The following is a 16,416-nucleotide window of genomic DNA, read 5'->3' as shown; positions in this document are numbered from 1 at the left end:
GGTGTTCGCTCAACTCTATAAACAAGGTTTTGCAAGACTTTAATACTGATGACCTATTCTCTGGATAGGTCATCAGTATCTGATCGGTGGGGGTCCAACACCCGAGACCCTTGCTAATCAGCTGTTTGGGAAGGCAGCAGTGCTCACAGTAGTGCCGCAGCCTTAGCATCTTTTTCTAGTCTGTGTGATGAGACGTTCATCAGTCACATGGCCTAGGCATAGCTCAGCCCCATAGAAGTGAACAGGGAGGAGGCGATATCAAGCAGCCGCTATGCAATGTATGGCATTGTACTTGGTGAGACTGAAGAAGGCTGTGGCGCTCACAGGAGCACTGGTGTCTTCTCAAACAGCTAATCAGCGGGGATCTCAGGCGTTGGACCCCATCCATCAGATAGTGATGACCTATCCAGAGGATGGCACCCTCCATTTATTATGTTTGTCATATGCAATACCTATCGATTTTTCAGTCTAAAGTCTGATCTAAATTTTAGAGATGTTTCCAACAGTCTATATGGCACCAGGAGATTGGAGTACACTTGTAACCTTTTAGGGTGATTTGTAACCTTTTAGGGTGATTAACAATTTATAGTCCAAATGTTGCAAAGATAAATCTGGCAAATAAATTGAGCCCCACCCAAAAACCATCTGCACAACCCTTAGTAAATACAATATGCTGGGCATGGCCGCCACCTTCTAAAATGGAGGAAATACATCATAAATTTGGCACAAATACTGTATCAACAAAATCACTACAATTTTCTGATACATTACCCCGCAAAGGTTTGAAAGGATTAGAAATCTACACTACTGTGTTAGCCTTGTACTAGGCATTTGGGATAAGTAATTGCACAAGGATTCTCTTTTATGCACAATTTGAATGTCAATCAAGTCAGGCTGATGAGAAGCCATATGGACAAATGGACAATAATTCCAGAGCTCTTAACTTTTTAAGCTACAGTATGTTTTCTCTTAAACAGTACAGTACTTCAGGGTAATACATGATTCAGGGAGCCTGACACTATTTGATGTTAATATTGGTTAGTGCTGCATTAACCTGCTGACAGGTTTCCTTTAACAGTGGTAGGTTTTCTGGGCAGGTTTACAAAGGTTGGAACCTGGAGTAGATAAAGTTTTGCATCTGTTTATGATCTGAAGAGTTTTTTTTTTTGTTTGTTTTTTATTCTTTTCTTTCCTGAATAAAACAGTGGTCCCTTATACAATGCTCCCTGAAGTTACAATGACATCTAGTTTTAATTTGAAACCACAGTTGACGGTATTATTGATATTTTGGTGGCTTACTAACTAATTACTAGTTTTTCATGTTATCAAGTTACAATAGTTTCAAGTTTCAAAAGTCTTCTTTGAATATACAATATTGTATCTTCAGGGATCACTTGTATATGTATAATTGCGACTAAATGGATACCCAAAGAATACATCTAGATTTGGCAACAGTAAGCACCAAATTGCTTACTTTGCCATATAAAAGACAATACAGTTAAGGCATTTTACTTCCTGACAATTGCTTACTCATCATTGAAGGTGAAGCACTGCATTTACAGGTAGCAATCAACTACTGACATACAAATTCATTGGCCCTGGTTTATCATACCTTCACTGCGGAAATATGGCATCAAAAAGTCGCAAAATAGGGCTTTTGCAACAGTTTTTGCAGTCGCACAAAATTTAGCGACTTTTTGCAATTTACACCACTCACTTCAGTTTTGTAATATGGGTCAAAAAGTGGGTGTGGTTAGCTACGTTAAAGAGTTATTATTGCGACTTTTCAAAAAATTGCAAATAAGTCGCAGTCTCACTCCAGGAGGAGGGTGGAGTAGGAAAAGTGGAGCAGCTTCTCTAGACAGAAGCGTTAAATTTGGCTTGTCCTTAAACCTATCAAACGACCAGTGACATTTGATAAAGTGGCACAAAGTACTCAACACAGACTAAAGCAAAACTGACTTCATATACAGGTCCTTCTAAAAAAATTAGCATATTGTGATAAAGTTCATTATTTTCTGTAATGTACTGATAAACATTAGAGTTTCATATATTTTAATAATATAACAAAACAACAACAAATACAGGTGCACTCTGCGGTCTCACTAAACCCTCAAACTGATTTTAAAATTGAGAGATTAGTCAACATGTCCTACGGTGTAGAACATGTCTAAGGCCCGGGCTTAGACATGTTCTACACCGTAGGACATGTTGACTAATCTCTCAATTTTAAAATCAGTTTGAGGGTTTAGTGAGACCGCAGAGTGCACCTGTATTTGTTGTTGTTTTGTTATATTGTTATATTGATTATTACATCCGCACTTGTTACCTTGTGTGAGATGTCTATTGTGGTACTTGTGGTTCGCCGCGGGCATCCTCCACCGTATGCATTTTGCTGGGGATCGCCATTAGCAACGGGCCACAAGTGTAGGATTTGCTCCCCTATATATATGCACGACTGCATGTGGGTTTGAGCACCTCCTGCTAATGCCACTTTGACTTTTTTGGTTTGTTTTCATATATTTTAGATTCATTACACACCAACTGAAGTAGTTCAAGCCTTTTATTGTTTTAATATTGATGATTTTGGCATACAGCTCATGAAAAACCAAAATTCCTATCTAAAAAAATTAGCTTATCATGAAAAGGTTATCTAAACAAGCTATTAACCTAATCATCTGAATCAACTAATTAACTCTAAACACCTGCAAAAGATTCCTGAGGCTTTTAAAAACTCCCAGCCTGGTTCATTACTCAAAACCGCAATCATGGGTAAGACTGCCGACCTGACTGCTGTCCAGAAGGCCATCATTGACACCCTCAAGCAAGAGGGTAAGACACAGAAAGAAATTTCTGAACGAATAGGCTGTTCCCAGAGTGCTGTATCAAGACACCTCAGTGGGAAGTCTGTGGGAAGGAAAAAGTGTGGCAGAAAACGCTGCACAACGAGAAGAGGTGACCGGACCCTGAGGAAGATTGTGGAGAAGGACCGATTCCAGACCTTGGGGGACCTGCGGAAGCAGTGGACCGAGCCACCATGTACAGGCGTGTGCAGGAAATGGGCTACAGGTGCCGCATTCCCCAGGTCAAGCCACTTTTGAACCAGAAAAAGCGGCAGAAGCGCCTGACCTGGGCTACAGAGAAGCAGCACTGGACTGTTGCTCAGTGGTCCAAAGTAAATTTTTCGGATGAAAGCAAATTTTGAATCTCATTCGGAAATCAAGGTGCCAGAGTCTGGAGGAAGACTGGGGAGAGGGAAATGCCAAAATGCCTGAAGTCCAGTGTCAAGTACCCACAGTCAGTGATGGTCTGGGGTGCCAGTCAGCTGCTGGTGTTGGTCCACTGTGTTTTATCAAGGGCAGGGTCAATGCAGCTAGCTATCAGGAGATTTTGGAGCACTTCATGCTTCCATCTGCTGAAAAGCTTTATGGAGATGAAGATTTCATTTTTCAGCACGACCTGGCACCTGCTCACAGTGCCAAAACCACTGGTAAATGGTTTACTGACCATGGTATTACTGTACTCAATTGGCCTGCCAACTCTCCTGACCTAAACCCCATAGAGAATCTGTGGGATATTGGGAAGAGAAAGTTGAGAGATGCAAGACCCAACATTCTGGATGAGCTTAAGGCCTCTATCGAAGCATCCTGGGCCTCCATAACACCTCAGCAGTGCCACAGGCTGATTGCCTCCATGCCACGCCGCATTGAAGCAGTCATTTCTGCAAAAGGATTCCCGACCAAGTATTGAGTGCATAACTGAACATAATTATTTGAAGGTTGACATTTTTTGTATTAAAAACACTTTTTTTAAATTGGCCAGATGAAATATGCTAATTTTTTTAGATAGGAATTTGGGGTTTTCATGAGCTGTATGCCAAAATCATCAAATATTAAAACAATAAAAGGCTTGAACTACTTCAGTAGTGTGTAATGAATCTAAAATATATGAAAGTCTAATGTTTATCAGTACATTACAGAAAATAATGAACTTTATCACTATATGCAATTTTTTTTAGAAGGACCTGTATTCTCCCCATAATAAATTCCCCCCATTGTTTCTGAGCAGCAGAAGATCTCCACTTCTCAGTGAATGAGCATGTCACTTGTTCAAAAGGTGATATGTGGCACCTTTACAAAGGCAGATTATTGGGAAGGAGATTTTGTACAAACGTTTGACCCTGATAATTAGTGTTGGGCGTAAATATTCAAATAGCGAATATTAATTGCAAATATAGGCACTTCGAGAATTTGTGAATATTTAGAATATAGCGATATATTCGTAATTTTGAATATTCTAGATTTTTTTCCCTCAGTAACCTCCCTTCTTGCATGTGGACCAATGAGAAGGCTGCAATGTCTTTGTCTGAGCTTAGCAACATCCCTAGCAACCAATAGGAAAGTTGTAGCTATAGTGACCCACAGCTGTATTTTGCACGCATTGCGCAAATATATCATTGCCGATTTTTCGCGATCAAGAAAATAATTTGAAATTTGCGAATATATGATAAATATTCTACCAAATATTCACAAAATATAACTAATTCGAATATTGCCCCTGTCGCTCATCACTTCTTGTAATATGTCCAACAATTAGGCTGTATAAATCCAGTTACTCTTATTTATGTATGTATATATATATATATATATATACACACCGTAAAAAAAAAAAAATATATATATATATATATATATATATATATATATTTATATATATATATATATATATATATATATATATAAAATATATATATACAGTACAGTCCAAAAGTTTGGACACACCATCTCATTTTCTTTATTTTCATGACTATGAAAATTGTAGATTCACACTGAAGGCATCAAAACTATGAATTAACACATGTGGAATTATATACATAACAAATAAGTGTGAAACAACTGAAAATATGTCATATTTTAGGTTCTTCAAAGTAGCCATCTTTTGCTTTGATTACTGCTTTCCACATTCTTGGCATTCTCTTGATGAGCTTCAAGAGGTAGTCCCCTGAAATGGTTTTCACTTCACAGGTGTGCCCTGTCAGGTTTAATAAGTGGGATTTCTTGCCTTATAGATGGGGTTGGGACCATCAGTGGCGTTGAGGAGAAGTCAGGTGGATACACAGCTGATAGTCCTACTGAATAGACTGTTAGAATTTGTATTATGACAAGAAAAAAGCAGCCAAGTAAAGAAAAACGAGTGGCCATCATTACTTTAAGAAATGAAGGTCAGTCAGCCGAAAAATTGGGAAAACTTTGAAAGTAAGGGCTATTTGACCATGAAGGAGAGTGATGGGGTGCTGCGCCAGATGACCTGGCCTCCACAGTCACCGGAACTGAGCCCAATCAAGATGGTTTGGGGTGAGCTGGACCGCAGAGTGAAGGCAAAAGGGCCGACACATGCTAAGCATCTCTGGAAACTCCTTCAAGACTGTTGGAAGACCATTTCAGGGGACTACCTCTTGAAGCTCATCAAGAGAATGCCAAGAGTGTGGAAAGCAGTAATCAAAGCAAAAGGTGGCTACTTTGAAGAACCTAGAATATGACATATTCTCAGTTGTTTCACACTTGTTTGTTATGTATATAATTCCACATGTGTTAATTCATAGTTTTGATGCCTTCATAGTCATGAAAATAAAGAAAACTCTTTGAATGAGAAGGTGTGTCCAAACTTTTATATATATATATATATTCACCAATATGTTATTTAAAGACAGTATATAATAAGCAGAGAATTGAAAATTGAGTGCAATATAGTGTTGGGCGAGCATACTCAGCCGAATATCGTGTGTGCTCGAGCGCAATGCTCGAGTCAGTGTATTTAAATCTAATTTAGCCTCTATTTCTGAAAAGTTTCTGGCAGGATTCAAACTCACAAACTCCTACATTACAGCCAAGAATATTAACTACTACACTACAGAGCTGCATGGCCAGTTAACCCAAAAAATTAAAAATAAATAAAATATTAGACTTCTGCTGTATAGAGGCTAATTTAAATTTATATATTTTTTATAGTAATTGTAAAAAATTTGCAATTAACAAAAAATTATATATATATATATATATATATATATATATATATACAGTCCTGATCAAAAGTTTAAGAAAAATGGCAAAAAAACATATTTTACATTATTGAATCTTAACAAGGTTCCAAGTAGAGCTTCAACGTGCAACAAGAAGAAATGGGAGTGAGACAAAACATTTTTTGAGCATTCAATTAATTGAAAATAACAATTAAACTGAAACAGGCTGTTTTTCAGCTGATCAAAATTTTAGGACCACACGCCTTTAAAAGGCCAAATCTGTGCAAAGATGTGGATTCATTGTCATTTTCTGTCAGGTAGTCACACGTTGTGATGGCAAAGGCAAAAAAACTCTCCCTTTTTGAACGTGGTCGGGTTGTTGAACTGCGTAAGCAGGGTCTCTCACAGCACGCCATCACTGCTGAGGTGGGATGCAGTAAGACAGTCATTTGGAATTACTTAAATGATCCTGAGGGTTATGGAACAAAAAAGTTAAGTGGAAGACCCAAAAAAAGGGGCGTCAAATGGCCGCTGGCTAAGTCCAGATGTTGCTGAGAGCATTCCTGAGACTTCTGCTGTATAGGAATACTTTTTTTTTAGTAACTGGCCATGCAGCTCTATAGCGTAGTGGTTAACATTCTGGGCTGTAATGTAGAAGGTTGTGAGTTTGAATCCCGCCATATTCAGAAATAGAGGCTGAATTAGATTTAAATACAAGCACTGACTCAATATATGGGCATAGCTATATATGGAGTCAGAGCAGGGATTCCTAAGCTGAACTAGAGTCCTGACACCCTCCCCTCTTCAGAGCAGGGGGTGCCTGGTTTAATGCTCGGGTTCGTCCATTGTGATCGAGTGCTCTGTAGAGCACCCGAGCATCGAAAAGTGTTCTACTGGAGCACACAAGCATTTTGGTGCGCGACCAACACTAGTGCTATAACTTTGATGCTAATAGATGCGTCAAATATGTAGAGATATTTATTGTGGGTAGAGATACGGTCTAGTTTTTTTCATAAAGAGACAGTAAAATAAAACAGATGCCCAAGAAATATTAAATGCCTCTTGGTACAGTCAAACTCTGTTACTGTGGCATATTAAAGTACTTTTTCATGAAAAGCCAAGAAAGGCATATATTAAAAGAATCGCTATCTTTCTAATGTCAACTCAGAGGAAAAAAATGCTGAATTTTGTGCCGTATCTCAGGCATCTAAATTGCAGCAATTTCTACATGTGTAGGCTGCACCTCTTTGAAAGATTTTTTTTCCAGCACTAATGGGACAATTCATGTCACCTTAGAAATATCTTTAGATCAACCTATAGTTATTGCCAGTCATTAAAGTTAAGAGCATTTACAGGCGGTGAACATATCCGCTCTCTCCAGCAAATTTATTGACACTAAGGTCACTCTGTAGTGTTTGGATGATATTGGACTTCTGTTCTTATTATCCATGGTTTACAAGCACCATCTGGATGTTAGGGTGAAAATAAAAAGGTAACTATATAAAACATTAATTTGCTTATGTGACATTAATGCTCATACAGCCTCAGAAGAAATTATTCTAAAGGCCCACTTTCTGTGCATATCGGACGTGTGTATGTCTACAGTAATTTTTATTATCATTGTTCATAGCCTTATCATTAATATGGTTTCATAGGATATTTGGTTTAGAGGTGAATATAGACTCCAGAGAACACCTGTGGAAGAAACGTATTTGGGTCCTTATGTAACAGCAGGTTTGTTGAGAGTGAGACGCTCACCATAGAGCTTCCTTCTAGTGATTTGTTTAATGATATACCAAGTTTCAAAATTTCTTGCAGATTGTAATCTACCAGTAGAAGTTATGACAATAGTTAACACTCCTTTACATGCAATGAAGTAGGATGAATTGGTGTTGATAACATGGTGGTGGACCATTTTTTGAACTGGTCACCTCTGCAGCTACAGAGACCGTGAATATCCACACCTGATCTGGTTACTGTTTCCAAAGTAATTTCAAGTTGACCTTTGGGGGCCCTGTTTTATTCAGTGCCCATTATTGTGTTAAAGCTTTGAGTCCAATGGAGGATTATCTGGTAGTCTGGTAGGACAGTGTAAAAGAAAGAGAGAAAAAAAAACACCATACTCTGGCTGTTGCTACATTCATAAAATGTATTGTACAGGAAACATACACCCACACCAATGAACAAACACATATGAATATGCCTTTATTTAATAGAAAAAAATCTTTCAATCATAACTTGCAAAACAGTTGTAAGATTTCACACAGCAATCTCCAGATCAAGTTTGAGCAAATTACTAAAGAGAAAGATGGACTTTGGGAAATGACAAGACAAGTTCGACGGTACAGCATACAGAAAAAATAACTGGACATTAAATCTGCCAGTTCTGTTCCAATAAGAAGTGTAAAGGAACAGAAAGAGACTAACACTAAACCTCAACGGAGGCAGAAATTGGTGAGTAGATGGAACCATCTAAAGAGATAAAGAATAAATGATCAGACGAAGAGAAGAAGAAAACCAGCATAAAGCAGATGAAGAACAGTTCATCTTATCATACAATCCACCTATGACTGACAACTGATGAAAAATCTGATGCAGTGGGCATCATTAGTTGTTTCTGAGACACAACATGCAACTTTTCTATCCATCACTTTTTACTTTCAGGTCAGAAAGAAAAAAAAATGATGGGAGAAATGACAATTAATGCCATGCGTCATAGTCAACCTCACAATTTAGTGCATAAAAGCAACCTCTTTCTTCATGAGATCCACTTCATAATCACCATTAAGAAGACCACGAGCCATTGTAGATACAAATATGTTTTTCACTGAAGGTTGGTTCCCATAGTCACACTTGCAATAAATTCAAGAGTTCTTTCAAAATGTAACACATTTAAAACTTTATAAATGGTAGAAGAAGCACAACAACACGTCCCAGTAGCCAAAAAATGGTTATCCTATACTTAGTGAGGCGGAATTTATCATGAGGGAAATATTTTAAGTCAGTTTTGCTTGATTCTGCGTTGGCGAACATTATGCCACATTTATCATATGTCACATGTTTAATAAATTTGTCTTATCCTCAAACCTAACACTTTTAGGCCCCTTTCACACGGGCGAGATTTCCGCGCGGGTGCGATGCGTGAGTTGAACGCATTGCACCCGCACTGAATCCTGACCCATTCATTTCTATGGGGCTGTTCACATGAGCGGTGATTTTCACGCATCACTTATGCGTTGCGTGAAAATCGCAGCATGTTCTATATTCAGCGTTTTTCACGTAACGCAGGCCCCATAGAAATGAATGGGGTTGCGTGTAAATCGCAAGCATCCGCAAGCAAGTGCGGATGCGGTGCGATTTCCACACATGGGTTCTAGGTGACAGTCTATTCACTGTATTATTTTCCCTTATAACATGGTTATAAGGGAAAATAATAGCATTCTGACTACAGAATGCTTAGTATAATAGTGCTGGGAGGGTTAAAAAAAAGAAAAAAAGTTAACTCACCTTATCCCCATGATCGCCTAGTTCCCGGTCGGTCTGTTCTTTAGCTGTGGCTAAAGGACCTGTGGTGATGTCAGATCACATGCTCCATCACCATGGTGATGGACCATGTGATTGGAGCATGTGATCTGACATCACCAAAGGTCATTCAGTCCACAGCTAAAGAACAGACCGGGATCTACACGATCATGGGGATAAGGTGAGTTAACTTTTTTATTATTTTTAACCCTTCCAGCACTATTATACTAAGCATTCTGTATTCAGAATGCTATTATTTTCCCTTATAACCATGTTATAAGGGAAAATAATACAATCTTCAGAACATCAATCCCAAGCCCGAACTTCTGTGAAGAAGTTCGGGTTTGGGTACCAAACATGCGCGATTTTTCTCACGCGAGTGCAAAACGCATTACAATGTTTTGCACTCGCGCGGAAAAATCGCGGGTGTTTCCGCAACGCACCCGCACATTTTTCCGCAACGCCCGTGTGAAACCAGCCTTATCTAGAACAGCTGTTCCAGTTTTCCTAGTCCACCATCCTACTGGAGAAAAATTGTGACTTTTTTGTGACTGTCAGTGATAAATCTGGAATAAAACTCATTAACATAACTAATCACACCTATTTTCTCTCCCATATTTCAAAATTGGAGTGAGTGGTGTAAAAATACAAAAAGTCAAAAAAATACACAAGTGAGCTTAAAAAGTCACAAAATCAGCATTTTGCTACTTTTTGGAGACAGAATTCTGGAGTGAATACAGGACAGATTAGGGTCAATGTGTTTGAAGTAAAATCACACGTAGCTGTAACAGTGCTTGCGGATCGCCAGTGTTCACCTACTCACCTCTGTGGTCCCAGGCTCCATGCTCGGACGAGCACTACACTCCCTGTCCACCTCCGTCTCGGCCCAAGTCCAGCTGCATTACAGGACAGATAGCAGTGGTGATCTTCTGCCCATGTCTCTCCATGCACTGCTCCAGTCCTGAAATCTGTGCTTGCAGATGCTGTACCTTCCGGAATCCGCTCCACAGTTTCTTTTTTGCCCTGGACAAAGCATACCTTCTAGCCATTTTCCTGCAACACCTCGGTAAGGGCCGGTGTGAATCACTTCCTATGATGTAAGGGTTTTGCACATGGGACATGTACAACTAATCCCAGCCACCCTGCACCTATTTTAGTAGTTCAGCACCCTTTCAAGGTGCCCGTGTGTCAAAGGTCCTTGTGTCCTGCAAAGGTTGCTGTTATCTCTGCTTGTGTTCCTGTATACCTGACCCATGCTTTTGTTTCTGGAGTACACTACCTGTTTGATTCTTGTCTGCTTTGCCTTGCCTAACCTTACTTGTTCCGCCTTCCCTTACCCATTGATTGTTTGACTTCACCTCATCCTTTGGTCCTGCACTGTCGCTCGTGGTTACGACTCAGCCTGCTGACTATGACTGTACCTCTGGTACCTTGAGATGGTACCCTCATGTCCACCTGGACGAGCTGCCTAATGTACCAATCCCCCTCAAGAGGTAGCGACCTGGTATTCCCTTCAGGAAAGTCTATCCCCACCATCAAGGGTACTGCAAAGAATGAGGGGCTTCACTTAGGCAATGTCATTACAGGAGTTTAGTCACGTGGCACAGTAGGCACATCTTGTAACATCCCTATCCTGTGTTTCACCCTCTTGACTTCTTCTTGGGCATCAATCAGTGTCATATGTTGCATTCTATTTTACGCTTGTCTCCTTATAGAATATTCATTTTATGACACTAGAAATTGTTATTAGATCTGCTGGAGCTACTGCAGTACCAATATGGTATTGTATAGCAATGTGGTATCGGAGCTTACCCTAATTTTGTTCTCAAGGATCAAATGGACTTTCTGAAGGTTCAGTATGTGGCTGTATTTTGATATGGCTCTCATGTGAATGAGACCTAAACTTGTAAGATGTAATTGAGAAAGCAGAAAAACTGGTTATTAGACTCTGTGGGGAATATTTTTAATTAACTGATGCCTTAGATGTAAGATGCACCAATATTATTTATTAAGAAAGGTGTTGCATCTTGTTCTATCAGTGCACCAGAAAATAAATGTTATGTCAGATATCTAAGTATGCAGATTTATTTTGGTTTCCTTTACAGATGTTTTGTTTCTAATCTACTGTCCATTGTTTTATTTAGGTTCTACTTTTTTGCATTTACTGCTCCAAAAATACAAACCAAAGTCAGGAGTACCTACTCAAAGCAATATGTGAGTAGGTGAGGTTTTCTATTTTACCTCTGTGCAAACTTGTAGAGAGAGAGACAGCCAAACTGTCAGGAAAGAAAACTAGTGAATGCTTAAAGAAGGTTTGTCACTTCAGCACGTGGCATTCATCACGTAGAGAAAGTTAATACAATGTATTGTTATTATCCATATTGATTTATTTTCTGGCTAGATTCATTTTTCTTTCACATTATACACAGCTCATTTTCCATGGTTACGACCACCCTGTAATCCATCAGCAGTGGCCGTGCTTCCAAACTACAGGAAAAAGTGATGGTCTCTCTGGTGGCCAGGACAGTGGGAGCTCAGATAGGCTGGTGCTTTTTTCTATAAAGTGCAAGCATGGCCATCACTGATAGATTGCAGGGTGATCATTAGTGATGAGCAGGAGGTGCCATATTCGATTTCGCAATATTTTGAAAATATTCGATTGAATATTCGTTGATATTGAATATTCGGCATTATTCTATTTATCGCAAATAATATGTGATTTAATTATTCGCGTATAGTGATTTTCTTTTAACTGTATAAGGCAACTTTCCTATTGGTTGGCTATGGCTAATATTTGTATTTTACGAATATTCGCTATATTGGTATAACTTCGGTTTTTAGACTATTCGTCATATTCTAAAACTAAAATATATAGCAATATAGTGAATATTCATAAAATACACATATAGACTGCAATTTAGCTAATTAGTGCTATAATCTTTTTTTTAATAGTGTAAAACTGAAGTTCAGAAGAGACAAAAAAAAATTAGACTATATAAAAAGGTTATAGCACTATACTAGCTAAATCGCAGTCTATATGTATATTGCTATAACTTTTTTTTCTTAGAATATGATGAATATTCTAAAAAACTAAGTTATAGCAAATATATTCGTTATTTAGAATATTTGTCTTTTTTTTTCAATGTGTACTGTTATTCCACTTTGGCATACTGCTCCCTGACAAGCGTCCCCGTCACCATGGGAAAGCCTGTGGCTTAGAATATACCATCAGATCTGAGTTTTCACGATCTCAGGGAAAACTCAGATCCGATGGTATTTTCTAACCCACAGGCGTCCCCATGGTGACGGGGGTGCTTGTCGAGGATGACAACATAATTCCTTCCTGCTTAAGTTGCTTGTGTGCCAATGACTTATTGACCCACAAGAAAGAAGCAAGGAGGATCCTTGTTTTCAGATGTAAAAAAATGATGAATATTCGAAATAGTGAATATATAGCACTACATTTGAAATATTCGCGAATTAGCAAAGTTGCGATATTCTCAATTAATATTCGCTATTCGAATATTCAAGCTCAACACTAGTGATCATAACCACGGAAACAAGCAGTCTATAATGTGATGGAAAAATGAACCCAGCCAGTAAAGGAAGCAATAAGGACAATAACAATACATTAGCAAGTGCCTTGTTTTAACTTTCTTTACATTATTAATTATATTTGTTGAAGTGACACAACCCCTTTAAGGAAAGGTTTACACATTGAAGTTTTTGGATGCAGTTTTTTGAGCCAACACCAGGAGTGGATTCAAAAAAGACGTGAAGCAGAATCTCTCCTTTATACTTACTTTCTTTTATAATTCACCTGGTTTTGCCTTAAAAAATCTAAAAACCTTAAAAGGATTCTGTCACCAGGATTAACGCTATAGCGATATTTATATGTGCCCATCAGTCTCCTTGCTGTGTTTAAAATAATCCCACTGTTACTGCTCTGTGTGTGTTAGATTTTTATTAAAAAAAACAATCTTATTGATATGTAAATTACCTTGGTCAGGAGCCCAAGGGGTTGTCCCACATCTGTTGGAGCCCAGCCGGTAATTTACATATCAAGAAGATCTATATAGCATTAATCCTGGTGACAGAATCCCTTTGATGTGGAACCTCTGACCTTAAAGGGATTGTCCCATGAAAATATTACTTTTTCAATTTTCAAATGAAAATAGGAAAAGCCCCTGGATCTGAATACTTTTTGCTATGTCATGTAATTAAACATTTATTAGAGCCACAGAGTTATTTGATAAAATCTATCTGCATAGCGCCACCTGCTGTTTGCTCTTTTTTAATTTATCTGACCACCTCACTGAGGTGGATGCACATGCGCAGTCCCAACCTTCAACTGCCACCAGCTGCAGCATACATGATGCACCCCCTGAGAAAGGGAACACCCTATGTGCTGAAATAAATCAAGCAGAGCAATTCAAGCAATGAATAGGGAGAGCTCTGGGTCCATGTGGTAGAGGGCTGGATCTAGCTTTGTTATGGTAAGGTTGTAATGTACTTTAAAGTGGAATGTTGCAGGCATAATGATTTCACCTGGTAATACATGCACCAATACCTTATACCCTGTGATATGATTGAACAAAAAGAAAGGACTAAAGGATGGAGCAAAGACTGGAAAATGCTAGGCTCCTATGGTAGGATAATTGCAAAAACTACTTTAAGGTAAAACTAAGGCAATTGTCTAATTATCCACATTTGGTATTTAGGAGCTACTGGCCATTGTTACAATGCTGTGTAAGGTAAAAGAAGGGCCACGATCAAGTTGTCCCTATGATACCTTAGTCTTCACAGATTAAAGCCTGGTAGGACTAAAGTTGGCTATACACTAAATGTATTCCTCCAAAATCAACTATAAGCATTGCACACTCAACTCAACAAGCCAAATTCTACCCAATCTTCCCCATAGAGTAGGTATACCCCATACAGTAAGAATTAGATTGTTATCTGTTAATGGTGAGTTCTGCTGACTTTAATGTGTATGGTTACTTCAAAGGGGTTGTTCTGCCATATATAAATGATGACCTATCATCACCCGGCACCACTGCTGATCAGCTGTTTGAAGAGGAGGTTGCGCTCCATGGGAGAGCCACTTCCTCTTCATTACACTGTACGTCATTTTAGAAGTGCAGTGTAATGACGAGTATTCACTCCATTTACTTGAATTGAGCAAGTACTTGTAATTGCATTACACCGCTTCTACAGAGGAGATGGCACATAGTGTAATGATCGGGAAGTAGCACTCGCTTGGAGCACCACCCTCTCTTCAAACAGCTGATTGGCGGTAGTGTTGGGTGTCGGATCCCCGGAGATGAGATATTGATGAACTATCCTGAAGATAGGCCATCAATATATATATATGGCAAAACAACCCCTTTAGTACATGAAGGGGTTTTGGTGTTTATAGTAGTTTAGTATCCATTGAAATATTTGGCCCCTTAATGACCACTGATATGTGTTTTTACAGCGATCATTAATGGGTGTTATTCTAGTGTTCTTTTTTATACCAGCCTAGAATAAGTGCTGAGATTGGGGACACTTTTCTTACGAGAGAGAAGTGCGGATCTGGGATGTTTTAACCTCTTAGATGCCGCAGTCAATAGTGACCATGGCATCTAAGCAGTTACAGAAGGAGCAGACTTTATCTGTCTCCCATCGGCTCCTCCCAAATTAGATCTCGGGGTGCCAATGTCTGTGCACAGCAGGTTGGGACCTAATTAATGCCCCAGCCCTTCCTGCAGTATATCCTAACAGGCCGCACATTTACAGTGCTTGCTGGGGATTGTCAGTTTCACTCTGACAGTATAATTCTTTGCAGTGCATACCCAATACAGCAAATTATAGAAGTGATCAAAAGATTGCCTATTAAGGTCTCTTTGTAGGGCTATTAAATTGTTAAAACAAGAAATTCAATTATTATAATTTTTTTAATCCAAGTAAAAAAATGCACCTTACACATCTTAAAAAATGCATTTCAAAGGAAAAATTAGCAAAAATAAAATCTCCTCCACATATATGGTATTGCCACACTGGAAAGAACCACACTACACAGTTGTCATGTAATTTATGTTATGGTGAACACCGTAGAAAAAAAAATCCAGAATATTTTTTTTGCTTATTTGCTATAAAAAAAAAGAAATATAAGGTGATAAAACAGTGCAGGGGCGCAACTGCAGGGGAAGCGGCTGCTTTGGGGCCCAAACTAAGAAGGGGCCAACCCAGGAGGAGGACTAAAATATTTTATTGTCAGGGCCCCATCAACAGTATTATAAAATGACATTATATACAGATACACTGTAGAAAACAGACAGACAATGGCTGTTCGCCCTCGTCTAAGAGAACGATTTAGATTAGCCACAAGAGTGGGGGTTGCAAAGAAGTTCCTGGTGGGGTGGCCCATTAAAACATTTACAGTGTGGCCCATTTCTAGTTACGCCACTGAAACAGTGTTAGGCTGCTTTCACACTAGCGTTCGGGTTTCCGTTCGTGAGCTCCGTTTGAAGGAGCTCACGAGCGGACCCGAACGCAGCCGTCCAGCCCTGATGCAGTCTGAATGGAGGCGGATCCGCTCAGACTGCATCAGTCTGGCGGCGTTCAGCCTCCGCTCCGCTCGCCTCCGCACGGACAGGCGGACAGCTGAACGCTGCTTGCAGCGTTCGGGTGTCCGCCTGGCCGTGCGGAGGCGTGCGGATCCGTCCAGACTTACAATGTAAGTCAATGGGGACGGATCCGTTTGAAGATGCCACAATGTGGCTCAATCTTCAAGCGGATCCGTCCCCCATTGACTTTACATTGAAAGTCTGGACGGATCCGTCCCAGGCTATTTTCACACTTAGCTTTTTTTAGCTAATATAATGCAGACG

The 16,416-nt window shown here is 39.3% G+C and overlaps 1 protein-coding gene across 1 annotated transcript in view; it reads right to left on the bottom strand.

Moving 5' to 3' along the window:
* The window catches only part of LOC122928753 (transmembrane protein 132D-like), a gene marked incomplete at its 5' end in the record, with an annotated part of 1,334,109 nt that overhangs the window by 932,293 nt on the left and 385,400 nt on the right, over positions 1-16,416 (bottom strand). The gene's annotated exons all lie outside the window — the stretch shown is intronic.

Source organism: Bufo gargarizans, chromosome 1, assembly GCF_014858855.1.
Source record: "Bufo gargarizans isolate SCDJY-AF-19 chromosome 1, ASM1485885v1, whole genome shotgun sequence".
In the NCBI taxonomy this organism is placed as follows: domain Eukaryota; kingdom Metazoa; phylum Chordata; class Amphibia; order Anura; family Bufonidae; genus Bufo; species Bufo gargarizans.
Note: the sequence above shows the minus strand (reverse complement) of the source record. Positions and strands in the feature narration are given on the sequence as shown.